This window comes from Papio anubis, chromosome 20, assembly GCF_008728515.1.
Source record: "Papio anubis isolate 15944 chromosome 20, Panubis1.0, whole genome shotgun sequence".
Taxonomy (NCBI): Eukaryota; Metazoa; Chordata; class Mammalia; order Primates; family Cercopithecidae; genus Papio; species Papio anubis.
The window spans coordinates 6,542,468-6,570,319 of NC_044995.1; the positions used below are offsets into that span (position 1 = coordinate 6,542,468).

General features: G+C 38.3%; 1 long non-coding RNA gene and 1 pseudogene across 3 annotated transcripts in view; both read right to left on the reverse strand.

Annotated features, from left to right (window-relative positions):
* The window catches only part of LOC101025727, a 54,559-nt gene extending 26,945 nt beyond the window's left edge, over nucleotides 1–27,614 (reverse strand). Inside the window, exons 1-3 of one of the 3 annotated variants that reach the window (XR_001897805.2) lie at nucleotides 27,599–27,614; nucleotides 20,137–20,310; nucleotides 7,735–7,880 (exon numbers count right to left, since the gene is read on the reverse strand). This is a non-coding gene — a long non-coding RNA (uncharacterized LOC101025727). Of the gene's footprint in view, nucleotides 1–7,585; nucleotides 7,881–10,000; nucleotides 10,278–20,136; nucleotides 20,311–27,598 lie in introns of those variants that run through there. The other 2 variants (XR_004180235.1, XR_001897803.2) reach the window with 2 other exon arrangements.
* LOC116271626 lies at nucleotides 3,422–3,939 on the reverse strand (annotated as a pseudogene).
* Nucleotides 27,615–27,852: the final 238 nt, after the last annotated feature.

The window sequence follows — 27,852 nt, forward strand, 5'->3', positions numbered from 1 at the left end:
AGATGATAAAATGCTGGGCTTCAGTGTGTTCATAAAGGAGAGCCAGGATGAAAGGATCAAGTCACCTAAGCCTAACCTGTGATACGGCAACTGCACCTGAGTCCTCTTGGCAATTTGCAAAAGCAAGTGCTGCTGAGGCTAGTGCCTCCTTGGTTGCTACATTCCTTGCTGTTATCACTCCTTGTCCCCACCAGCCACTCAGAGGTCAAGTGGGACACCTTCAAAAGGGAAACAGCTGCCTACAAGGCCAGTGCAAATGGAGCTCACCCCCAGATTTTTTTAGTAACAATCGGTAAAGTCAAAACAACAGGGTGCCAAACCCAAGGTCATCTAGATTTTCTCCTGTTATCTTCTAGTTTTATAATTTTGTCTTTTACATTCAGGTCTCTGATTCATTTTCAGTCCTATTTATCTAGTGGAAACCTGACTGACACAGCATATGTTTCTAGTGTTTAAAAACAAACAAACAAAAAAACACAGAGGAAAGATGAAGCATTAACTAATAGAAATTAGTAGAAATTGAGTGGTAGAAATGGAAATAGTCTTTCTCTCTCGGTCTTCTTTATCACGAAATTTTCTTTTTGTGTTTTTGCCATCAGCATATACATCTGTTCTTTCATTTACTAACTGAAAATGTAAAAACCTCTTGTACCACACACATCCTCCTGAACTTTACAACCAATTTCTCTGCTCTCCTTGACAGCAAACTCAAGGGTCACTTCCAGTTCCTTTCTCTACTTCCTAATTTCACATTTTCTCCAGAACTCATTCTAAATGGGTTCATGTCCTGATTACTACAGTGGGACTACTCTTATCAAGGACAACAGTGACATCCATTGCCATGTTATTGCACTGCAGGTTCAGACATTTGGTGCCTGACTATGAATTCAACGGGGTAAATCTAAGTCATATATGCTTATCTGATAATGATGGGAATCTTAGGCCCCTAAGCATATATGACTCCCTTTTATTTTAAAATATATAATTCTCTTGGCAACATCCCACTTGTTTGGTTTTCTTCCTACCTCCGTGACTTATCTTTCTCAATCTCCTTGACTGGCTCTTTTCTGACTTTTAAATGTTGGTGTACCCGAGGGCTCAATTCTAGACCCCCTCATCTACTTGCTTCAATGCAGTCATCCTAGGTAATGTGTTCCCATAACTTGAAATCCCATCTGTACATAAATGACTCCCCCTAAACATCCATCATAATCCACAACTTCTCTTCAGGATTCCAGAGTGGTATCTACCTCCTTCCTCTGCATTACCACTTGAAAACCTATGGGGCATCATCAAAGTAAAACTATCAATTTGATTCCCCCTAAAACAGTTGCTTGCCAAATCTTCTACATTTCTTCCAAATTTAGGAAAAGTCATCACACTCTACCAAATGTCTTAAGTTCCAAATACAAGTAATTATTGGTTCTTTTTATTTTGTTTATTTTTTATGAGACAGAGTCTCGCTCTGTTGTCCAGGCTGGAGTGCAGTGGCATGATCTTGGCTCACTGCAACCTACACCTCCCAGGTTCAAGCAATTATCCTGCCTCAGTCTCCCAAATAGCTGGGGTTACAGGTGCATGCCACCCCACCTGGCTAATATTTGTATTTTTAGTAGAGATGGGGTTTCACCATATTGGCCAGGCTGGTCTCAAACTCCTGATCTCAAGTGATCTGCCTGCCTTGGCCTCCCAAAGTGCAGGGATTACGGGCATGAGCCACCGCGCCCGGCCTATTGATTCTTTTAATCTAATCCATCACCATATCCCATTGACTCTATGTCAAAAACATGGACGAAATCTGTGTGTTTCTTTCCTGTCCACCACCACCTGACTTCAAACCACCACCATTCGGACCACTACAATAGTTTCCTAATCTTTCTGAATTCACTCTTGCTCTATAGCAGTCAGTTATTCACCCAGCAGCCAAAGTTTTTTCTTCTATTATAAATATGAGCATGCCCATCTCTTGATTAACACCCTCCAACAGCTTCCCATCGTGCTAATAATAAAAACATCTGAATCTGCTATCTGACTCCCAAAGCCTCATATTATCTGGCTTTTGCCTGTCCTTCTGATGTTCTTCCTCAACAGTTTTTCTTTCATCGATTATGTTGTTAGTAATTACACTAGTAATATATTTATTTCTCAAACATACCAAATTCATTCTTGTCTGAGAATCTTTGTACTAACTGCTCTCCTGCTTGGAATATTCTTCCTCTTGAACTTTCATGTGACCAGTTCATGTAATTCCAATCTCAGTTTAAACATAACCTCCTCAGAATATTTTTTTTTCTGAGTCCCTAAGATAACGTAGCCTCTCAGACGCTCTCCAGTCTAGTTCAGCAAATATTTTAGTTCTTCTCATAGCACTCGTTGTAGCTTTCTGTCAATCACAAAATCACCTCCCTTCTCTCATTCTTCGCTGGTCTGAGAGCCTTCGATGCCTCTCTTTTTCTTCATCTATTGCAACAGCCTCCACATTCATCTGTCATTTTTCAGTGAGAAAGAGATTGGGTATCCAGAAAATGAGGTCTGAGCCATATACAGCAGAGTTTGTTAAGCCTGAGTTAGATGCCTCGTAGCCAATAAAAGATGCAGAGCAATGTGATGATCTGCTCTATTTCTTTTTAAATTTTTATTGAGTATAAAGCTTAACCATAACTTTCCTTTTTATTTTTATTTTTTATTTTTTTGAGACAAGGTCTTACTCTGTTTCCCAGGCTGGAGTGCAGTGGTGCAATCTCAGCTCACTGCAGCCTCTGCCCCCTCCGGCTCAAGTGATCCTCCTGCCTCAGCCTCCCAAGTAGCTGGGACTGGAGGTGCAAACCACCATGCCTGAGTAATCAACCATAACTTTCAAAGTAAAATTTTTTCATTTTTATGAAGTCCAACTTATTCCTTTTTCACAGATTGTGCTTTTGGTGTCATGTCAAAGAATTCTTTGCTTAGCTCTTGGTCCTGGACATTTTTTAATGTTTTCTCCTAAAAATGTAGTAGTTCTGCATTTAACATTTAAATCTATAATCCATCTTTAATTATCTTTTGCAAACAATGTGAGGCTTAGGTTGAGTTTCTTTTTTGTTAATATTTGTTTGTTTGTTTGTTTTTTCAGCCCAGAGGTCTTTTTTTTTTTTTTTTTTTTTTTTGAGACGGAGTCTCGCGCTGTCGCCCAGGCTGGAGTGCAGTGGCCGGATCTCAGCTCACTGCAAGCTCCGCCTCCCGGGTTCCCGCCATTCTCCGGCCTCAGCCTCCCGAGTAGCTGGGACTACAGGCGCTGCCACCTCGCCCGGCTATTTTTTGTATTTCTTAGTAGAGACGGGGTTTCACCGTGTTAGCCAGGATGGTCTCGATCTCCTGACCTCGTGATCCGCCCATCTCGGCCTCCCAAGAGGTCTTTTATTTTTATTTTTTTTAACACCTATTATGCCATGAATTCATAGGGAATAGGTTCCAGCAGCTCAGGCTCCTTCCCATTGGTTCTCACAAAGTGTGCTTCTCTGGGTGGAGCAGGCTGGCGCTTCAGTTGAACCCAGGTACCTTTCTCTGGCTTCTTTCTTTTTCTGATCATTTTCCTTCACGCGTTTCAAGAAGCTATCTCGGCTCTTAGAGTGCTTAATGTGCTCAATACGTACATTAATTCTCTTGGCAAGAATCTTGCCCTTAACTTGTTTGTTTACAACAATGCCAACAGCATGCTGGGTAACGTTGTAGACTCTCCTAGTTTTGCCATGGTAACACTTGTGGGGCATTCCTTTTTGAACGGTACCCATTCCCTTGATGTCTACGATATCACCTTTCTTATAGATTCGCATATACGTGGCCAAAGGAACAACTCCATGTTTTCTAAAAGGCCTAGAGAACATATATCGGTTGCCTCTCCTCTTTCCCTTTGTGTTCGTCATTTTGGCAAATTACTGGAAGATGGCGGTTCCCTTTGTTAATATTTTTTAATCTCTAATTACGCCAGTACCATTTGTTGGAAACAATATTCTTTTTTCATTGAATTTTTTACATATGTCAAAAGTCAATAATGTGTGTGGATCTATTTCTGGACTCTATTGTGTTCCACTGGTCTATCTGTCTACCGTTTAGCCAATATCACACTGTCTTGATAATTGTAGCTTAAGAGCAAGTCTTGACATTAAGTAGCATGAGTACTTCAATGTTGTTCCTTTTCAAAAGTAGTTTGGCTATTTTAGTTCCTTTGCCTTTCCATATAAATTTTTAGAATTTGGTTGTTAATGTTTTTTTAACTTGAATCACATTGAATCTATGGATTTGCTTGAGGAAGAATTGATGTCTTAATCATATTCTGTCTGCAATACTCTCTTATTTAGTACTAATCTTTGAAATCTATCTGTCTTGTTCTTCCCAACTCTCAACTTTATCTTCTTATTTCAAACTCATTTCAAAGAGTCTACTGGGCTCTACCTGTGTTTCCCCTCCTACACTGTGGCCTGGAAACTCTTTTAAGTCAGTAAGCAGGGCAATCATGGGGATCATCTTATTTGTTTCCCCTTTTTTTGGAGATTACAATGCTACACTACTTGTTGTCCAGTGTCAGAAAACCACTCTTTCGCATTTTCCCTAGATTTTTAGTTGTTTAAGGTAGGAGCATAAATCTGGTCTCTCTTACATGTCATCACTGCTGGAAGTAGTTATGTTGATTGTGTTTTAAAAAGTCATTTTTTGCTTCTGTTCATGGAGAGAGAGATCTGTTCGCAAAAGCCAGTTCAGGCATCCAGACAAGAGATGGCATGAGCCTGTAGGTGATTCTTGGAGTGCATAAAATCAGCAGCACTTGGATTTTGCTTACCAAATGAGAGAAAAATCAATAATAAATTTTAGACTTGGCACTTAATCTATTGAGAGGACAATGCCTCTGATTCCTAAAAGAAAGAAAACTGAGGAAGGGGCAGGTCAGGGAATAGGAGAATTGGGGATACTGTTTTCAGAATGTTTAGTTTGTCATGCCTACTGCTTGTGTCCACAGAAATTCCAAGAAGTTGACTGATTTTATGAGGCTGAAATTTTGGGAAGTGGGCAGGTCTGATGACTTAGACTAAGAGTTGGGGTACGATATATTTTTTTCTTTTAGTTTTAGTTCACATCATAATTGTACATATTTAAGGGATACAGAGTGATATGCTGATACATGTATACAATGTGTATAATAGTCATAGGGTAATTAGTATATCCATCACCTAAAACATTTATCATTCCTTTGGGTGTGAAGATTCAAAATCCTCTCCTCCAGCTTTTTGAAAACACACAATAAATTTTTTTTTCTAGTCACTTATGTAGCTAGCAAAAATAGTACTGGGGTAGGGTCAGGGTCTTGCTCTGTCACCCAGGCTGGAGTGCAGTGGCACGATCACAGCTCACTGCAGCCTTAAAATCTCGGGCTCTAGTGATCCTCCACCTCAGTCTCTGGAGTAGCTGAGGCATGTGCAGCCACACTCCTTTTATTTATTTATTTTTTCGTAGAGACAAGGTTGCTAGGCAAACTCCTGGCCTCAAGATAGAGAGATTTAAACATCACAATCAAGTAACCTAACTGACATTTATAAACTATTTCTTACACCTAAGAGTAGGATATTTCACATAATATCCAATCTAATTCTTTTCAAGTGCTGGGTTATAAAATAAGTTTCAATAAAAATCTAAGGCTTTAAATTATACTAAGTATATTCCATGACCATAATCTATCAAATTAAAAACCAGTAATAATAACATAACTAGCAAATGCCCAAATCTTTAGAAACTAAACAACATATAATAAATAACCCATGGGCCAAATAAATCTTAACGAAGATTAGAAAATATTTTAAACTGAATGATAAGAAGAGTAGATTTCAAATTTTGTGATTTAAAGCTAAAGGTAGTGTGCATAGGATTTTTTTTTTACACAGGGTTTTGCTCTATCACTCAAGCTGCAGTGAAGTGGCAGAATCACAGCTCACTGTAGCCTCAACCTTTTGGGCTCAAGCAATCCTCCTGCCTCAGCCTCCTGAATGGCTGAGATTATAGGCACTCACCACCACATCTGGCTAATTTTTAAATTTTTTGTAGAGGTGGGGTCTTGCTATGTTGTCCAGGCTGCTCTTGAACTCCTGGCCTCAATCAATCATCCAACCTCAACCTCCCTTACGGGGAAATTTTTACCTTAAGTGTTTTTATTAGAGAATAAATGTGTGAACTCAATGATCTAAATTTACACCTCAAGAAGCTAGAAAAAGATCGAATTAAATCTAAAGAGAATATAAGAAAATAATCTTTAAAAGTGGAAATAAATGAAATAGAGGTCAACAGATGAGGAAATATTAAAATTATGTTAAGAGATCAATAAAATGGATAAGTTTCTAGCAATACTAATCAAGAAAAAAGAGAAAATGCAAATGACTAATTTTAGGAATGAAAAAAGGAACATTATTACAAAGACTAAACACATTAAAATGATATTACAAATCACTTTATACCATTATATTTGACAATTTAGATGAAATGGACAAACTCCTTGAAAAGCACACATATGAAACTGCCATAAAAAGAATTAGAAAATCTAAATAGTCCAATACCTAGTAAAGAAGTTGAATTTCTAATCAATACCCATTAAAAAAACAAAAAAACAAACAACAAAAAAAAACTTCAGGCCTGCATTGTTTCACCTGTGAATTCTACTAAATATTTAAGAAAGAAGTAACATCAGTCTTACAAGAAATACTTGCAAAAGACAGGGGAAAAAGGAACACTTACTAGTTTACTTTTAAATACATCTGTTCAATACAAAAATTGTGCTTGAAAAATAAAGTGATTTTTATGAACTGAAGTTAAAATATTAATTCATTTTTAAATTTTAACCAATATTTCAGAAAAGCTGTGTTTTCATTGACATGACCAGACATAACTGAAATCGATATCTTTTTTTTTTTTTTTTTTTGAGATGGAGTCTTGCTCTGTTCCCCAAGCTGGAGTGCAATGGCACGATCTCGGCTCACTGCAACCTCCGCCTCCTGGGGTCAAGGAGCTCTCCTGTCTCAGCTTCCTGAGTAGCTCAAACTACAAGTGCTCACCACCACACTCAGCTAATTTTTGTATTTTTAGTAGAGACGGGGTTTCATCATGTTGGTCAGGCTGGTCTTGAACTACTAACCTCAGGTGATCCACCTGCCTTGGCCTCCCAAAGTGCTGGGATTATAGGTGTCAGCCACCGTGCCTGGCCTTGAAATCAATATCTTAAGTAATGTTTGGATCATCCAATTTTAAAGTGACACATACTTTACACATTAGTGGTTTTAAAAAGTTTTTCTCATATTGATGTCATGGCAATAAATGGAAGAAAAAAATATCTAGTTCTTGAAAACAATAATGAAAACCTTTGTTTCTGATGATTACTCATCATGTGGAAATTTGCAGTGAAACAAAAATGAAGCCAAGTAATTTAATATCTACTCTTCAAAAATCTCTGCACGTAGTATTTCTGGAATACCTGACTAGTATAATAAGGTTTTTTTGCCTTTATTGTCAGACACTTCATTAAATCTTAAGGTGGTAAAAACAGTGTGAAATCATCATAAAATCTTACCGCTTAAATAAATTAATTCCTTGATTCAAAGTACTTATATTTTACACTTTTTTTCAAATAGATATTCTGACGGGGGTAAGACAATATCTCATTGTGGTTTTCATTTGCATGTCTCTGACGATTTGTGATGTTCGGCTTTTTAAATGTACCTGTTGGCCATTTCTATGTCTTCTTCTGAAAAACGTCTATTCACGTCCTTTGCTCACGTTTTAATGGAATTATTGGTTTGGTTGTTGTTTTCACATGAGCATTTTCAGATGAACATTCATTGAGGTTTTATTCATAAAAACCAAACCTAAAATAAATAAATAAATAATAAAATATTAGCAAATCGTATACCAAAATAGATAGAAAAATATTGTACTATGACTAAGTTGCATTTATTACAGAAGTGCAAAGGAACTGATTTATGCCAACCACCTGACTGAGCTTGGAGCCAACTTCTTCCCCAGTCTTCAGATAAAAGCCCAGCCCAGACGACACCTTGGTTTGATTTTGGCCTTAAGATCCCTTGCAGAACATTCAGCCAAATGCATTCAGATGCCTGACCTACAGAGCTATGAGCTAAAACATGAGCATTGTTTTACACTGCTAAATTTGTAGTAATTTCTACATAGCAACTAAGAACAAATACAAATATTATAATACTATTTATAAAACTTACAAATCTAAATATTGAGTTCTTTAGGTATCCACATATAAGTACATATTTCTAAACATATTTCTAAAAATATGTACTTATATGTGGAAATCACATACACAATTCTAGATGGAAATTTTTAGCGGGGTGGGAATGATTAGGCAAATACACGATTGATGCAAAGATGGGACAGAAATGAAAGACTTTGTCATTTGCATATTATCAAACATTACCTTTATTAAGCAAAAAGAGCCAATGGTTAAATATGCATTTAAATGTTTAATTAGAAACTAAATTATTCATTGTGCACATGTACCCTACAACTTAAAGTATAATAAAAAAATTTTTTAAATACTCATTCTTCCTGGTATAAGAGGGTAAAAAAACCTTAAATTATATTTATTATATAAATTTTATATATGTATAAACATAAATATATTATATATAAATTTATATTAAATTAAATAGAATTTAATTTAAAATTTAATTTAAAAGTTTATGCATTTAACCTGATCTGCTTTATATATTTAAAAAAATGAAATATTCATACTCTGCAGTTCAATTTAATAACATAGCACAAAAGATAAATTTGCTATAGGTGGTAAATCGTAGATGCTTTTACTATTACTGCCTGGTTTTTTATTTACAAGCATGTAACAATTTTTGTAATAAGTAATTGTTGTAAGGAGATCTTTATTTAAAATCCTCAGAAGTTTTCAAATATGTACTCAAAGATAAATTCATATAGGAAAACGAACTATATGAAAGCAGAAAAGGAAAAGTTAGAGAATTAAAATTCCCACAGAAAGGTATATATTTGAATAATAATAAAAGACCATTTCTCAATTATCTACTATAAACCAGGCACTTTGCTAGCATTTCAGGCACACCATTCCAATAATCTTCAAAAGAAATTTGCCAAGGAGATACCATCATTTTTTCCTAACAGTAAAACTTATAGTATTTCAATACCTTGCCCGAAGTCATGCAGACAGTAAATAGCAGAATCGGTATAAAGAATCAGGACTAAAATGTTATTTCAAAGGATTCATCAAGAAATAAATTATATTAGCCAGGCGTGGTTGAGCATGCCTCTATTCCCAGTTACCCAGGAGGCCAAGGCAGGAGGATCACTTGAGCCCAGGAAGTTGATGCTGCAGTGAGCTATGATCACCCCTCTGCACTCAAGCCTGGGTGACAGAGCAAGACTCTTTCTCTAATAATAATAATAATGATAATAATAACAACAACAACAACAAGAAGAGGAAGAGAAGAGGAAGAAAGAGAAGAAGAAAGAAGAAGAAAAGAAGGAGGAGGAGGAGGAGGAGGAGGGGGAGGGGAGGAGGAGGAAGGGGAGGAGGAGGAGAAGAGAAGAAGAAATTACACACACATACCCATACACATGTACCAGGTATTTATGACACGATTTTAGTAATTGCTGAATCTAGGTGATGGGTACACAGATGACCACCATGTTGCTATTCCCTCAGTGTACTTCAAAGGTTTCAGTATGAAATGTTGGGAAATTCGGTTGGATACTTAGCATAGCACCCAAATCCCTGACATCTGAAGCAATGAAGTACCTCCTTCCCTGGCCCCTCCCATCACTGATAGCCATAACGGCCCCCAACTCCGCATCGCTTGCTCGCTCTTCCTGGTTCCCCAGACACCGACTTCCACTCGACGCTGAGGATGCTCCAGTGCAGACCACAGAAGCCCTCAGTGGCTAACCCCCAGCCTCAGATTCCACTGATCATTCCCTGAAGCCTTCTTACACCGCAAACCTCCACAAGTACCCCACGCTGGTCTCATCCGGTCAAGCATCCCACCAGCACCGGGAAACTCACCCGACAGCTGGACTCGCACGAACATTCACTTGAGGACTAGCAGGCTTCCGTAGCCTCTTCACTCGTTGCCGTACCCACGCTCTTGCGCAGACTCGGTAGCACTTTCGCTGTACACAAGATGTCTACAGACTTTGAGGCCGCGCGCGGTGGCTCAAGCCTGTAATCCCAGCACTTTGGGAGGCCGAGACGGGCGGATCACGAGGTCAGGAGATCGAGACCATCCTGGCTAACACGGTGAAACCCCGTTTCTACTAAAAAGTACAAAAAACTAGCCGGGCGAGGTGGCGGCGCCTGTAGTCCCAGCTACTCGGGAGGCTGAGGCAGGAGAATGGCTTAAACCCAGGAGGTGGAGCTTGCAGTGAGCTGAGATCCGGCCACTGCCCTCCCGCCTGGGCGACAGAGCGAGACTCCGTCTCAAAAAAACAAACAAACAAACAAAAAAAGATGTCTACAGACTTTGAAACTAGGCGTGCATATGGAAGCAGCAGTCTTGGAAGATGCTTCTTACAGATAGCGAGATGGGCATTTTCTGGCGACTAAATTCCATCTTGCTGGAAAGGAAAGAGACAATGCAGCTGATCTACTATCCTTTTATCCTTTTCACCACCTTCCCCGCTGCTACCAGCAGCATTGTGCATTCTCGGGAACAACATTCAGCGTTCTCACCTGTCTACTTCAAATCTAGCAACAGCCCTAAGCCAATCACAGACAAGACCTAAGCAGAAAATGGCTGCACCTACTGAGCCCTGTAGGCCCTTAAAGCAGCAGGTAAGGCGCAGCCATTTTGGAAAACGTTTTGGGATCTGTTGAACAAAGATTAGGCAGTGGAGCAAGGAAGTGGGAGCAGGAAGAGGGTGGATTCAGGGAATGTGTTTGTTGAGAAAAGTCTTAGGAAACCAGAATTGGGTCTGGAGGAGCTCAGGTAGTAAGCGGGGAGCCATCTGGGTACAACTGGGTGTGGGATTGTGGAGAGAGACCTTGAGGGGTAAGGACTGGGCCAAAATGGTTGTTGAGCAGACACTGACAACCACAACCCATTCCAAGAGAGTATTACTTGTACTTCAGAAAGATCACATGTATTCTGAACAGTCATGTGAAATAGATGTAAAAGTCATGAAGAAATTATTAGCAATCAAATCTAGCATTATATGAAAAGAATGAACTTCAAGATCAGGTTCCCAGGAATACAAGGATGTTTTATCCCTTAAAAATAAATATATGTAATGTCTGGTGCCAGCCCTGATTGAGTAAGCCCCCTAGTTTATCACTCCCACTGGTTACACTTAAAACTTTTGGAAAAAAAAATAAATAAAAACGACTTGAGAACTTTTAAAATGAATAATTGCAAAGAGATTGGAGAATAAAGTATAGAGTTGAAAACCAAGCAATACACAGAGTAAGTTCCCTAATTTTTTTTTTCTGTTTGTATCTCCTGCCTTTGACCTAAGAGTAAGACAAATTAGGAAAGTGCCAGTCCAAACTGCACCATTTTGGAAGCCCCCCACCATTTCACAAACCCTGATCAAAGTGAATCATTTCACGGGGGGTTCGAACTGTGAGAAACATCCTGCCTCTTATCATATTCTGCTGGGAGAAAGTACAAGAAACACTACTTTGCGCGGGAACCGCCTCATCCTGGGAACACGTTATCCATGCCACCCCAGGCCCCTCCCACCCAGGCCTATAAATTGTCCCAGCCTATAAGCAGCGGTGGGCACTGGCATTAGGCTGTTTCCCCACTTCTGTAGGTCTTACGCTGGACATAAAGCCTGCATTTGCTGTAGAGCCACCACTCCGTGTCTTTCTTTCACCCTTGCCTTCCCTTCAAAACCCAACAGAAATTTTGCTGCTGAGGTGAAGAGCAAGGACACTACGAAAAACCAGTCTTGATGGCCATAAAATAGAGAAAATGAATCCCCATGAGCCAAAAAGTGTGTTGTGGGGATCTCTATTTTATTTTATTTTATTCCGTTTTTCTAGTTTTTCTAGCATGGTCTTGCTAGCTCTACTGTTGAAACTGCACTGCCACAGTACTGACAGTGACATGGACACCTGAAACTCAGGGAAAAAATCTATAGATAGAAAATATTAGGCCCAATGCAGTGGCTCACACCTGTCATCTCAGCACTTTAGGGGGCCAAGGCAGGTGGATCACTTGGGGTCAGGAGTTTGAGGCCAGCCTGGCCTACATGGTGAAACCTCGTCTGTACTAAAAATACAAAAATTAGCCAGGCATGGTGGCAGGTACCTGTAATCCCAGCTACTTGGGAGGCTGAGGCAGGAGAATCAGTTGAACCTGGGAGGTGGAGGTTGCAGTGAGCTGAGACTGCGCCATTTACTCCAGTCTGGGCAACAAGAGTGAAACTCTGTCTCAAAAAAAAAAAAATTAAATTAAATTAAAATTAAAAATTAAAATTAAAAAGAAAATATTGGGAAATGATTCCCTATTGTGCAAAGAAAATGGGGAAAATATCTTTTTTCCCATTATTTTTATTTCACTGCTTTGTCATTGGGTGAGCCTAGCATAAAGCTACCTGACTTCATAGAGAGAACTCCATCTTTTGAGGCAAAGTGCTGGATAAAAGGGGCCCCAGGAAACCAGACACTGTGGGGGAAAAAATCCTGGAAAGAAGATAGTAAAAAAGTGAATTCCTTAAGACGTAAATCTAAGACTCACCCCCCTGCTTGCACATGTATAAAAAACACACGAAGAAGCAAAGTCTCTGAAAATTACTACTGTGAGGTGGCTTATGTGAGGGCTGCATCCAAAGATCACAGCAAGGATTTTGAAAACTGCACTGACATTGGAACCACTACCCACAGAAAGATTTATGGTCTGAATATAACCTGATTGACTTCAGTCTAAGACAAAAGGAATTAACATTTTCAAGAGGATTTTAAAAGGACAAAGTTTCACAACATAATACTGAAAATGCTAAGGGTACAATTAAAAGTTACTTAACATACAAAGAACCAGGAGACCCTGACCAATTTTAAAGAGAATGTACAATCATCAGGTACCAAACTTGTGATGACTAAGGCATTAGGATTATCAGGGGAAAGACTTTAAAGTAGCTGTGATAAACTTAGTTCATGAGGTAAGTATAAACGCTCTTGAAATCAATACAGATGGAGTTTTCAAGTTCTCAGTAGATAAATAAAAGCAACAAAAAAGAAAATAATGGAAATTTTACTATTGAAAAAATCTTACATTAAAATTTTATTAGGGTTACTTTATAGCAGAATGAAAATGCTAGAGGAAAGATTCAAGATAGAGCAACAGAAAATTATTTCTACCATGATCATAACTGTTAAAAAGAGTAAAGATGGAATGTTTGTGCACTTTATTGCAGTTCCAAAAATAGATACAGATAGAACCTGAGGATATGGGAAATGGCAGACAATAGTATCAATACAATGTAAGCACTACATGGCCCTCTCTGATAAAATCTTCCCCTGCCCCAAATCCCCACAATAATTGCAGCCCTCGCAAATTTTATCTTCTTACTTTCTCTTTTGTCTGTATTTGTCCGTATGTGGAAAAACATAGTTGTTTTGTAATTTTTCTAATTTAATAGAAGTTATTTTTAAATCACTCAGGGTTCAGAAGGACTGAGAAATTTTATCAGTAATTTGACATGTTCTCAAAAATTAAAAGGAGTTAACTATTCAATGGAGTAAAAGAGAACTCCAAGCAATGCAGAAGCAGCAGATGCAAGAAGTAGCTAGTAACTCTAGAGCTAAAGGAAGCTTAAAAAGAAGGCACTAAGAATGTTAAAGGGGAAACTCAATCCCCAAAAGCTAGGATGTACATTTCGTTGGAGAAATGTGGCTGCTATAGGTACATGCAACCTGCCAAGGGGAAAGTAACTTGAAATAAAAGCAGTCTACAGGGTGCCAGAACTCACAGAAGGGTGCCAGCAGAACACACCTGATCTGCAGAAAGTGGCCTAAAGGTGGTGGAGGAGCCTACTAGAGGGTACAAGAGAGGTGAGCTCAACAATGAGAGACACTAAAGTGAAGGCAACCAGAACTTTGGCTTGCCAATCTGCTGGCAGTCACATTTTCAGAAACAAGTACTAGAACAAGGAGGAGAAGCTCCTTTGCTATGGCCGTGTATCTTTACTACTGCACTCAATATGTCCTTGCCAGTGCCAGCTGACAAATAAATGTTCATCAGTTGCAGTTCCAGGACCACAAAGGAGGTTTAGGAAGGGTAGATTTGGGTCTGAGAGTCAATACAGGCAGTAAGTGGTACAAATACACTAAATATGTTCTTATCTAGTTTGTGTACCTGGTTTGTGATGGTCATCCCTCTGCCACTTATTTTTGCTGTTTTGGTATTCTATTGTGTGAATAGTATTGCACATTCAGTGTAATTGGAAAGCCCCTGCCCCCTTTTTAAAGAACTACCATATTCATTTACATTAATCGGTAAACAGATGCATGGTGTTATATTGCAGAGTTCTTTAATCTTAAATCTGATTACTTCCCTTGCAATTTATATGATACACAAAATTTTACAGTCATGGATTATTCTGGATGGAAACTAAACGTTTTTTCATACTTATAACTGCACTTTAACTTCGGGTATGTCCACCATATTGGGAAGAACACTTTACATCATTCCTTTTGTGTTTTCACCTTGTTTTTCCAAAGGAGAAGTGAGGTATCATATTTGTGAGTTATGAAAATAGCTCATGGATGCATAGTTTATACTCTTTTTGTGTTTGGGTTTACCTGTCAGCAGAATGATACATTCCATCTCGTATGTGCTGTCACAGTAGTAAGCATCATTGGTATGGGATTCAAGGCTTACCTCAAAGAGACAGATATGCAGATTGTTCTTTTCATTCTTCAGTGGGGAGGCATGACAAGTGTACCTGTGTCTGAATGTGTCTGATCTGAAATTGAGACTATCTTTACAGATTTACATTTAAATCGCTAGGTTTTATGAATAGAGTAGCCTCACTTCTAAAAAACAAAAACAAAAACAAAACAAAACAGACATTTTGAAGTCCTAATCTCCAGTACCTCAAAATAGGACTTTATTTGGGACTAGAACAGTTGCAGATTTAATTAGTTAAGATGAGGTCAGAATATAGTCGTATGGACTCATAATCCAATGACTGGTGTCCTTGTAAACTAGCTATATGAAGACTCAGAGGCACATAGGGAAAACACCATGTGAATGCAAAGATAAAGATTGGAGTTATACAGCTGGAAGCTAATGAATGCAAGAATCTGAACAAACCATCAAAAGTTAGGAAGATGACAGGGAGGTTTCAGCTTTCAGAGGGAGCATGGCCCTGCTGACTCCTTGATTTCAGACTTCCAGCTTCCAGAACTATAAGACGAAAAATGTGTTAAGCCACCCAGTTTGTGGTACTTTGTTATGCAAGCCCTAAGAAACACATACACTAGGTTTTGCAGGGATACAGTAAGAAGCACATCTGGTAATAGGTCCAACCCCCATTCCCCATTTGAGCAATACCACCACCAAAGGTGACATTTTAATTTCATTTCTTTGAAAATAGAAGCTGTGTCTACTTTTTCAGAACTCAGCTAGGGACAGAAGAGTTGTGATTACTGATCAGTTTTAGAGTTCAGTCTTTTTAATAAACTTTTTTTCCTGACTGACCAGAGTACAATTTGGTTTTAAAATCTTACTATTCAAGCTGGGCATGATGGCTCACACCTGTAATTCCAGCACTTTGGGAGGCTGAGGCAGGTGGATCACTTGAGGTCAGGAGTTCGAGACCAGCCTGGCCAAGATGCCGAAACTCTGTCTCTACTGAAAATACAAAAATTAGCTGGGCATAGCGGTAGTAGTCTGTAATCCTAGCTACTTGGGAGGCTGAGGCAGGAGAATCACTTGAACTTGGGAGGCAGAGGTTGCACTGAGCTGAGATCATACCATTGCACTCCAGCTTGGGCAACAAGAACAAAACTCTCGCTTAAAAAAAAAAAAAAAAACCCAAAAAACAAAAACCTCTTACTCAACAGGCTGAAAAGAACTACCATATCCATTTACATAAATCAGTAAAGAAAAAAAAGATACATGGTATTATATTACATAGTTCTTCTTTAATCTTAAATTTGATCACTTCCCTTGCGATTTATATGATACACAAAAATTTACAATGATGTATTCTGGCTGGAAGCTAAACATACAAACTAGGACAAGTAATATCTGACAGACAATTTTCTTTCATTATCTTCTGAAATTTGAAAATCATTATATATATGTTCTACAAACTCACACACAAAGCAAATACATACATATGGGACCATTCTTAATTTACTGCTCTGACTATACCACATATTCAAATATGCAACAAAGTGATATTTGTCATACTGAGGTTATTTACTCTTCGTAACTATTTGGTGTTATGTTTTCCATGAATGCATGGTAATGTGGCAGGATGAGAACTTTTATTCTAAAATTGCTTATGTAGACAACCTTTCCCCTTATCACTGCACTATATCTCCTCAATAAATATTCTCTGATGCACAATGAGTTTTGGCTTTATGCCAGAGGCATCTCATCCACAGGTCTTCAGTTATCTGTATTCTCGGGTATAAAAATTCATTTGCTTGAAAACCAATCCAGGATTCAACATATTCATGAGATTTTTTTTCTCAGTAAAAATTCCCTATTTTATGATGGCCTATGCAAAAATATTTGCTGCACTCAAAAAGTTTTGTTTCTGTGTGACATACAATAGAATTTATCTTCTCAAAATTTCCAGCTTTCAATTAATTCATATTGCCTTTAACCGAATAATATGAGGCTACATTGTTGGGAGATAATATTCCCTTGTTCAATGCATTGAAAAAATCTGTCTCCTGAATAACTTTTCTGATGCTTACAAAAGCCAAAATTAATGAGAAAATAGCCAACTTTCTCTGAACTCGTAGGTTGTCTCTCATATGAATCATCTTATATTCAGGGATATTTGACATCTCACTGAAGTCCTTCCAGCACTTACTGTGTTTGTGAAATTTGTTTCCTATATGAATTTCCTGATGGGTAGTGAGAAAAGATTTGACAGAAAAAGATTTCCCACATTCACTGCACTGATAAGGCTTCTCTCCTGCATGACATCTCTGGTGGACACTGAGGTATGATTTCTCAAAAAAGCTTTTCCCACATTGACTACATTGATATGGCTTTTCTCCTGTACAACATTTCTGATGCCTGATGAGCTGTGACTTTTGGTTGAAGATTTGACCACATGGAATGCATCCATAGGGTTTTTCTCCAGTATGGCATCACTGATGGATAAGATGGCTCTTTTGGCAGAAGGCTTTTCCGCATTCATTGCATCTATGGGGTTTCTCTCCAGTATGAATCAACTGATGTCTACAGAGCATTGCCATACTGCTAAACGCTTTTTGCCATTCAAGACACACAAAGGGCTTTTCTCCTGTATGTGTTCAGTGATGTATAATGAGCATTGCTTTTTGTATAAAAGCTTTTCCACAATCAGTGCATTCACAGGGTTTCTTTCCTGCATGAGTCCTCTGATGGACAATGAGATGTGACTTATCTATAAAAGCTTTTCCACACTCAATGCATTCATAAGGCTTCTCTCCTGTATGAATTCTCTGATGTGTTATGAGGGATGACTTTTTATTAAAGGCTTTCCTACATTCCCTGCATTCATAAGGTTTTTCTCCCATATGCATTCCTCGATGAACAGTAAGCTGTGAGTTGTCTATAAAAGCTTTTCCACATTCACTGCATTCATAAGGTTTCTTTCCTGTATGAATTATTGATATTATGAAGTGACTTTTTATTAAAGGATTTCCCTCATTCCTTGGATTCATGAGGTTTTCTTCCTGTATGATTTCTCTGATGTACAGTAAGCTGTGATGTGTGTATAAAAGCTTTCCCACATTCAGTGCATTCATAAGATTTTTCTCCTGTGTGAATTCTTTGATGTGTTATGAGGTGTGTGTTTTTATTAAAGCCTTTCCCACATTCCTTGCATTCATAGGATTTTTCTCCTACATGAACTCGCTGGTGAACAACAAGCTGAGATTTACTACAGAAGGCCTTTTCACATTCTCTACATCAATAGGGTTTATCTCCTGTATGAATTCTTTGATGGATAATTGGGTTTGACTTCTGCATAAAACGTTTTTCACAATCACTACACTTGAAATGTTTCTCTCCTGTATGCACTCTGTAATGTAATCTGAGTGTTGCCTTCTCCCTGTAAGCCTTTCCAAATTCTTTGCCTTCGTAGGGTTTTTCTCCTTTATGAATCCTCTGGTATAGAATGAGATGATACTTTGTTCTGAAGGCTTTCTGACACTCAGCACATCCATATGGTTTCTCTCCTGTATGAGTTCTCTGGTGCAGAGTGAGATGACATTTTGTACTGAAAGCTCTCTGACATTCACTGCACCGATATGGCTTCTCTCCTGTATGAGTTCTCTGGTATATGATAAGCTTTGACTTATACCGAAAGGATTCTGAACATTCACTGCATTCATAAGGTTTCCTTTCTGTGTGAATTCTGTGATGTCTTGTAAAATTTGTCACTACACTGAAAGCCTTTACACATAAATTATGCTCACAGTACTTGCCTTGAGAGGGGAAGGTTTCAAGTATGGTGCAGAAAAGTGATTTCCCATGACTGTTTAATTCATCAGAGTTCATTTTTGCATGGCTTTTACTCTGAAAATTTGAATATAAATTCTGTTTCAAACTTACTCCTCTTGAGTCACATTTATGGGATCTGTCTCTGAAGGGAACAAAGCTTGCACTCCAAGAAAATATTTTTCCCAATGCATTATTTTCACAGTCTATCTTCAAAGGTTCATCTTTCTTAATATCTTCCTGATGCCAATCATATGCTTGCCACATTAGTTCCAGTGAAGAACAAACAAAAAACAATGAATTCTACCATTATCATGAAATGGAGAGGGATGGAATCTCAAGTTCATACACAAGAAAAATTCAGAAAGTGATCTGCAGATATACAGGGTAAGGCTGAGACATTCAATAAAAGAAATATATAATAGGCTTGAAGGACACAGGTGTCATCAAACTTGGAAAAGATTCTAGGAATATTTGAAAGCATAATAGAAGAGGTCTATAAATATTGGGAGGAGGTGAAGGGTGGTTGTATCTAATAGGCTGCAAAAAAAGAGTGACTAAGCAAAAAGGCAAGGGCCAAATAGGCAAGAATCTCAACCAGAGGGAGAAAAAGAGGCACATCTCCTATGAGTCATATATAGAAGCTGTGTCCACTTTTTCAGAACTCAGCTAGGGACAGAAGAGTTGTGATTACTGATCAGTTTTAGACCTCAGTCTTTTTAATAAACTTTTTCTCCTGACTGACCAGAGTACAATTTGGTTTTAAAATCTTACTATTCAGGCTGGGCATGGCGGCTCATGCCTGTAATCCCAGCACTTTGGGAGGCTGAGACAGGTGGATCACTTGAGGTCAGGAGTTCTATGTGCTATGTATCATTTAGAAATTTTACATATATTAACATAATAATCTGCACAATAACCCTTGTTTAAGCACTATTATGTTCTTTTTATGAGAAGAGATTTTAAGTTTCCTAGCTGTGCCTTGTAGATCTGCCACATTTCCTTAAAGATTACTGTTCACTGGGTCCCTACGCTGGAACACAAAAACTGAAGAGGAAGAGGAAGATCCATCAAAGATATTTCTTCACACTTGATGCCCAGGAAATATTTACTGATATCAAGGAATTTATGTGCTTTCTCCTTCTGGACAAAGTAAATCTTGTAACTTTTAAAAATTCTCTTGTGATGGTTGACAGTACTGCCACAGAAATTTTTGCAACTTAATTTAGATCCTGCTACTTATACGGCATTGTCTAATTATTAGCACCTTTCAGGACCCTATGACCTGAAGATAGATCTCCCTTCCTAATTGGCTACTCTTGATCGTTTATTCTGTCTCCTAGTCTAACCACATCCCTGCCAGCCAGAGTGTACTTATATTCGTTTTTCTCTTTGATTACATATATTGTTATAAACTTCTAAAAATCTAATGGGAAGTAAATAAACACCTCACCTGGAACTTTGTCATGTTCAAGAGCTTTCAGAAAATGGCCAGTACTTTTAGTATCTGTTTGTCCTGCAATTCTGATAATGTCTCATCAAGGATATCCTCAACAAAGATGAATTTCTAGATATGAGATATACTTTTTTCCTTTACAGGAGCTGCCTCATTCTAAGAAGTCAGCATCTATGGATTCAAACAAAAATGTGTTTTAAGTAGAAATAATAAAAAGGAAGTCCTTGTACATAAAAAGACTTTTCTTTTTAAAATTAATTCATTTCCTATACCTAACAAATAAAACTGTATTTATCAGTACAACACGTTGTTTTGCAATAAGTATATACTGTAGAATAGCTAAATCAAACTAATTAACATATATATTACTTCACATACTTGCCATATTTTTGTGGTGTGAACACTTAAAATCTATTCTCTTAAGCAATTTTCAAGAATACAATACTTGGCCAGGCACGGTGGCTCACACCTGTAATCCCAGCACTTTGAGAGGCCAAGGCAGATGGATCACCTGAGGTCGGGAGTTTGAGACCAGCCTGACCAACATGGAGAAACCCCATCACTACTAAAAATACCAAATTAGCCGTGGTGGTGTATACCTGTAATCCCAGCTACTCGGGAGGCTGAGGCAGAAGAATTGCTTGAACCCGAGAGGTGGAGGTTGTGGTCAGCCGAGATCACGCCATTGCACTCCAGCCTGGGCAACAAGAGCAAAACTCCGCCTCAAAAAAAGAAAGAAAAGAAAAGAAATACTACAAACCTTGTTATTTACTACAGTCACCATGTTGTACAATAGATCTCTTAAACATAAAAGTTCATGTCCTATCTAACTGAAATTTTTCATTCTTTCACCAACATTTCCACAACCCTCTCCCTCCCCTAGTCATGGTAACCACCATTCTACTCGCCATTTCTATGAATTCAACGATTTTAGATTCCACACGTAAGTGAGATCAAGTAATATTTGTCTTTCTTTGTGAGGCTTATTTCACTTAACATAATGTATTCCAAGTTCATCTATGTTGTCACAAGTGACAGGATTGCCTTCTTTTTTATGGCTCAAGAGTATTCCATTGTGTATATATGCCATGTTTTCTTCATTCATTGTTGCTGGACACCTAGGTTGATTACTTCTCTTGGCTATTGTGAATAATGCTGCAATGAACATGGGAGTGCAGCTATATCTACAAAGTGCTGATTTCATTTCCTTTGGATATGTGCCCAGTAGTAGGACTGCTGGATTAGATGGTGGTTATATATATATATATATATATATATATATATATATATATATTTTTTTTTTTTTTTTTTTTTTTTGGAGACAAGGGTCTTGCCCTATTGTCCAGGCTGGAGTGCAGTGGCTCTGTCATGGCTGACTGCAGCCCCAACCTCCCAAGCTCAAGCAATCCTCTCACCTCAGCCTCCTGAATAGCTGGGACTACAGGTGTGTCCAGCTAATTAGTCCACCATGCCCAGCTAATTTTTTATTTCGTGTAGAGACAAGAACTCACTATGTTGTACAGGCTGGTCTCAAACCCCTATGCTCAAGCAATCCTCCTGCCTTGGCTTCCCAAAGTGTCAGGATTACAAGAATGAGCAACTTTGCCTGACCTATTTGTAATTTTCTGAGAGAAACCTCCTTAACGTCTTCCATAATGGATATACTAATTTACATTACCACCAACAGTGTGCAAGGGTTCCTTTTTCTCCACATGCTTACCTTTTATATATTTTTTATAACTGCCATTCAAACAGGTGTGAAGTAATATTTCATTGTGGATTTAATTCCCATTTCTGTGATAATTAGTGATGAATATCTTTTCACAAATTGTTGGCTGTTTGTATGTCTTCTTTTGAAAACTTCAGGCATGGGACTGTTTTAGGCATGTTATTATAATCTCATTTAATTGTTACAACAGCCCTATGAGGTACAGTCTAAGATTATTCAATTTTAGGAAAAAAAACAAGAAAGGAAAGACCACACATCTAGTTGACTTCTAACAGAATCTAATAAGGGTATTGCCTCAGTAATGGAGACCAAGTAATGCTAGATAAAAGACTGTTTAGGACCCCCCATGTAACAAAGTTTAAAAGCAAGCCTCAAAAGAATTAAGCCATTTTAATGTAGCTTAACTACATCAAACCTCAAAAACAGTTGAAGAAATAAAAGAAGTCCAGTAAACAACAATGTAATGTTGACAATGTCTGACATCCAATTAGTCAAAAGTTACCAGACATGCAAAGATGCGGGAAATGACCTACTGCCAGGCTGAAAATCAAGCAAGAAAGACCAAAAATGTCAAAAGTGATAGAACTGGCAGGCAAGTCCATTAAAAAATGCTATATTATATATACTCCATATATTCAAGATGTTAGAAAAAAGCAAGAGCATGATGTGGAAAATAAAATGTTTAACAAATATGATCAAAACTATTAGATATTCACTTTGCCTTGCACTTTACACCAAAATTAACTCCACATGGATTACAAATATAAGAATCAAAACTGTAAAACTTCAACAAAAAAGCATAAAAAATATGTAAGTAACCTTGTATTAGGCAATGATTTCTTAAATAGGACACTGCATAATAGAAAAAAATAATAAATTTAGACTTCGTAAATAGTAAGCAAGCTTCAGAATACCGTATTATAATACCTTCATTATAAAACTTACAAGCAAAACTAAAGAGTATAAATTCTTAAAGAATTCATAAATATGTGATAAAACTAAGTAAGTTTAAGTTGTTGTAAAACCAAATCAAAGGCTGTAAATATGCATTTAATCAGGCCTACTTTTATAAACTAAAAAAAGAAAAAATATCCATAATATGCACTTCAGTTTTAAAATGCATGACAGATACTTTGGTGTAGACAGTAAATTTAAGGGGAGTTTTATTATCTGCTTTTTATTGATGATAAGCATGTAAGGATATTGTAATAAACTTAAAGATCTCACTACTGAGCATATTTCCAAAGGAAATGAAATCACTGTGTGGAATAGATATCTGTACTATATATTCATTGCAGCACTATTCATAATACCCAAGATATGGAATCAACGCAGTGTCTATCAGTGGATGAATGGATAAAGAAAATGTGGCACAGATACACAATGAAATACTATTCAGCCGGCCGGGCGCGGTGGCTCAAGCCTGTAATCCCAGCACTTTGGGAGGCCGAGACGGGCGGATCACGAGGTCAGGAGTTCGAGACCATCCTGGCTAACACGGTGAAACCCCGTCTCTACTAAAAAATACGAAAAACTAGCCGGGCGAGGTGGCGGGCGCCTGTAGTCCTGGCTACTCGGGAGGCTGAGGCAGGAGAATGGCGTAAAAACCCGGGAGGTGGAGCTTGCAGTGAGCTGAGGTCCGGCCACTGCACTCCAGCCTGGGCGACACAGCGAGACTCCGTCTCAAAAAAAAAAAAAAAAAAAAAAAAAAGAAATACTATTCAGCCATAAAAATAGAAAGAAATCTTGTCATTTGTGACAACATAGGTGAACCTGGAGGACATTATGTTAAGTGAAATAAGCCAGGCAGAAAAAGATGAATATTATATGATCTCCTAGCACTGACACCCATAATGCCCCCATGCTCAATAGCATAGGAATGGATAAAAAGGACTTCTGGAATGCTCCATTGCTTGATCTGAGTGGTATTACACAGTTGTCCACATATAGGTGTTCCCATCACATGTTAAAATGTCATGTGTGTCTAATTGTGTTTAATATACTCTTCTGTAATGGTATGAATGTTTTAATAATTGCATACGCCCTGTCTTTACACAGCTAGTTGTCAGGTAGGGTGAATGGCTCTACTCAAAAGACAGTTTTCTGTTTTTTGCTTTGTTTTGAGACAGGGTTTCACTCCCGTTGCCCAGGCTGGAGTGCAATGGCACAATCTTGGCTCACTGCAACCTCTGCCTCTGCCTTCAGGCTTAAGCAATTCTGCTGCCTCAGCCTCCAGAGTAACTGGGACAACAGGCGCAGGCTGCCCCACCTGGTTAATTTTTGTATTTTTTGTAGAGACAAGGTTTTGCCACGTTGCCCAGACTGGTCTCGAATTCCTAAGCTCAAGTGATCTGACCGTTTTGGCTTCCCAAAGTGTGGGATTACAGGCATGAGCCGGGTGATGGGCCCTGACCCAAAAGACAGTTTTCTTACTTCCTACTCCTTACTCCCTTTCTCTAAGTCAACACCATTGGGTCTTCAGTGGTCTGCTCAGCAATTACAGATACTTCTTAGAACCCACTATCTCAAACTTCCCAATAGGGACAACAATTTTTGGCCAGGAGCCAGTAATCTCATGTGAAAAGGGTACTATCCTAAGATTTAACATTTTTTCTCTTTCTCTTTTACCTGCTGGATCTTGGGTGATCTGCGTTGCATTCGTCTTTTTACAGATGCATTAGAGGATTTCAGTCCTCAACTGGACCAATCTAAAGGATAGTGGCTGTCCAGTTTCCAGAACAGGTAACTGTATGGGAGTCTATGTAGTAGAGCCTGGTTCTGAACCTGGCCATATGATCTTTAAATATAATGAAGGCTCTGTTGCTACCTTCTATAATATCCCCAGATCTGTAGGCTTCTTGGCTTCAGAAAGTTTCACTGTTGCTTTCTTGCTTGAAACTTTCATTGAGACTAAGTTTCTCTTTTTCAGCTTGCTAGTCTTCTTCAGTGTGTAAGCCCCCTTCTTTCTTAAATACTACACCCTTAAAGGATTGACATCGTGATGGTGTTGTGCTTTGTAGGACAATACATTATTGTAAGATCCAAGTTAAGGCATTTGGGGGTGAAAGGTTGTGATGTCTGCTATTTACCTTCAAATAGTTCAGTCAAAAGCAGCAAACTGGATAGAAAAGCGATATAGATTACAGGTAGAAGATAAAGAAAATATGGCAAAAATTAACATTTGTTGAATCTATGTGATGTATGTAAGGGTCTCTGCTATACTACTCTTTTAAGTTTTTCTATGTGTCTGAAAAATTTTACAATAAAATCCTTGAGAAATCTACCAGTGACTGATACTGCATTGTATGTAATTGATTCTTGGGTTGCTTGTTTTCTGTGTAGCAGGAAATCCAAGAATAAAGTGGAGGTTCTGTCTATCATATATCATTGGCATAAATATTCTCAGTGCTCATCTGATAATAACCCATTCTGCACCCATCTGGGAATGACCAGGTTTCTGTTTAGTTTACCAGGATGAAAGCCTGTGGAGAAGGTAATGAATTCATGCTACTTGGATTTTTTTTTTTTTTTTTTTTGAGATAGGATCTCACTCCAGATGGGGTGCAGTGGCACGATCATAGCTCACTGCAGTCTTGACCTCCTGAGCTCAGGCAATCCTCCTGCCTCAGTCTCCTGAGTAGCTGGGACTACAGGCATGCACCACCATGCCCAGTCATTTTTTTTTTTAAGAGATGAGGTCTCGCTATGTTACCCGTGCTTCTCTTGAACTCCTGGACTCAAGCAATCCTCCAATCTTGGCTTCCCAAAGTACTGGGTTCACAGGTGAGAGCCACTGTGCCCAGCCTATTTGAAATTTATTGACCTTCTTAGATGGACAGAATAATTTTCATCAAATTTGGGAAAGTTTGGCCATTATTTCTTCAAATATTCTGTTCCTTATTCCCTTTATCATGCTCTGAGACTTACATTACATATATGTTGGTATGCTGGAAGGTATACCATATGTTTCTGAGGGTCCGTTCTCTTTATGTTTTTCACTATTTTTCTGTTTCACTTCTTCATGTTCCACAGACTGGATAACTTCCATTGACCCAGCTTCATGTTTGCTTATTCTCTCTTCTGCCAGCTCGAATCTGTTGTTGAGACCTGTTCTCTTTGTTGCTACTTCATAGGTCTTTATACATGGTTTATTTCAGTTCCTTGAACATATTTAACACAGCTGACTTTTAATCTTTGCATATAAAGTCTGACATATGAGCCTCCTCAGGGATAGTTTCAGTTGACAACCTCATTACCTGAATATGGACTACACTTTTCTGATTCTTTGTGTGTCACAAATTTTTGTTGAATACAGAAATTTTAGATCATATAAAGTTGTTTCTTTGGAAATCAGATTCCCTCTCTGCCCAGGGTTTATTGTTGCTGTTCTTGCTGCAGTTTGTTTAGTGGCATTCCTGGAGTAATTCATGTATTCCCTGCAGTGTGCAGTCACTTGAAGTCTCTTCTTGGTTAGCTAATGATTAATCAAGATTTCTTTCATTTCTTTGAGCCAGTAAGTTTTCCACTCTTTGCTGAGGGCACTGTGTGTGTGTGTGTGTGTGTGTGTGTCTACTTCAATGCTCAAGCAGTTTATAAGTCTACTTTAGCCTTCTCTTCCTTCTTCTCAAGGGCTTCAAGATCAGCCAGAGGTGAACTACTGGTACCCGCAGGTATCTCAATGGCATGCACACATCCCTGTGTATGTGTTGGGTCTTCTAGATCCTCAGGAATATGTCAGAGTATTCAAGAGCTCCCTATTAACATCTTGTTCTTCAGATGTCCCTTTAACAATTTTTCAGAGCTCTTGTTTGCTCCCTAACAGTACTGCAGGCTTAGGCTACTACAACGTTAAACAATTGAAGCTGATTTTTTTTTTACCAGTGCCCTAGTATCGCACTTTTCCTTCAAAGTCAGCTTTGAGTCAGGTGAAAGAATGACTTAGGACAAAGAATAGAACTGCATCATGGAGCTGTAAGATAAGATACATAATGACATTGCTCTGAGTATGAGGCTTTTTGAGGATTTCCAAGCTTATTTGTCTCCTCTGATGTAAGGGTGGTACTTGCAAGGCTGATGGTTTTCATGGCTACTGTGGTTCTGAGGCTGCTGTTTTCCCAAGGTAATGCAGATCTGGGGAAAGGGATATGGAAGTAGGCCAAAATTCCACATACCCCAGTATTTTTAATGAAGTTCAAAATGTTTTTCTTAAAAAAAAAAAAAAATGCTGTTCAAAATATTGTAAGCCTTTGGTTATTTTACAAAATTGACTGTGATGATATTTATGTTGATTTAATGAAAGAATGGATATACAGAGGCCTTGCCTCTGCTATTCTGGACATCATGCCTTATCACGTAATTTATTTTTTGCACAGTAATCTCTAGGATAAAATTTATTAATTTTACAAGTAAATACCCTAAGTCTTCTAATGATTAAATGGTTTACCATGGGTTATACAGTTGATGCACAAAGCCATTACTGTTTATCAATACCTAATACTGCACCAATTTAATAATTGTGCTAATGAACCCTTAAAAATTTGAATATATCCCCAGATTATTTCTACCCAACCTCACCTCCATGCTTCCATCAAGTATCTCAAAGGAAAAATACAGACAGCATCAGGATAATGCTAACACACAGTTTTGTGTTGATTTGGTTGTATGCCTGCCTTCTGAGTAAAGCCTCTAGTCACTAAGTCAATGTCATGCAAATCCTTTAATTATCTGTACCTTAGGTGTACGTCTGTCATATTCTAGACATCCACACATCTGTGGGGAAAAGAAAGATCAGACTGTTACTGTCTATGTAGAAAGAAGTAGACATAAGAAACTCCATTTTGTTCTGTACTAAGAGAAATTCTTCTGCCTTGAGATGCTGTTAATCTGTAACCCTAGCCCCAACCCTGTGCTTGCAGAGACATATGCTATGTTGACTCAAGGTTTAATGGATTTAGGGCTGTGCAGGATGTGCTTTGTTTAAAAAG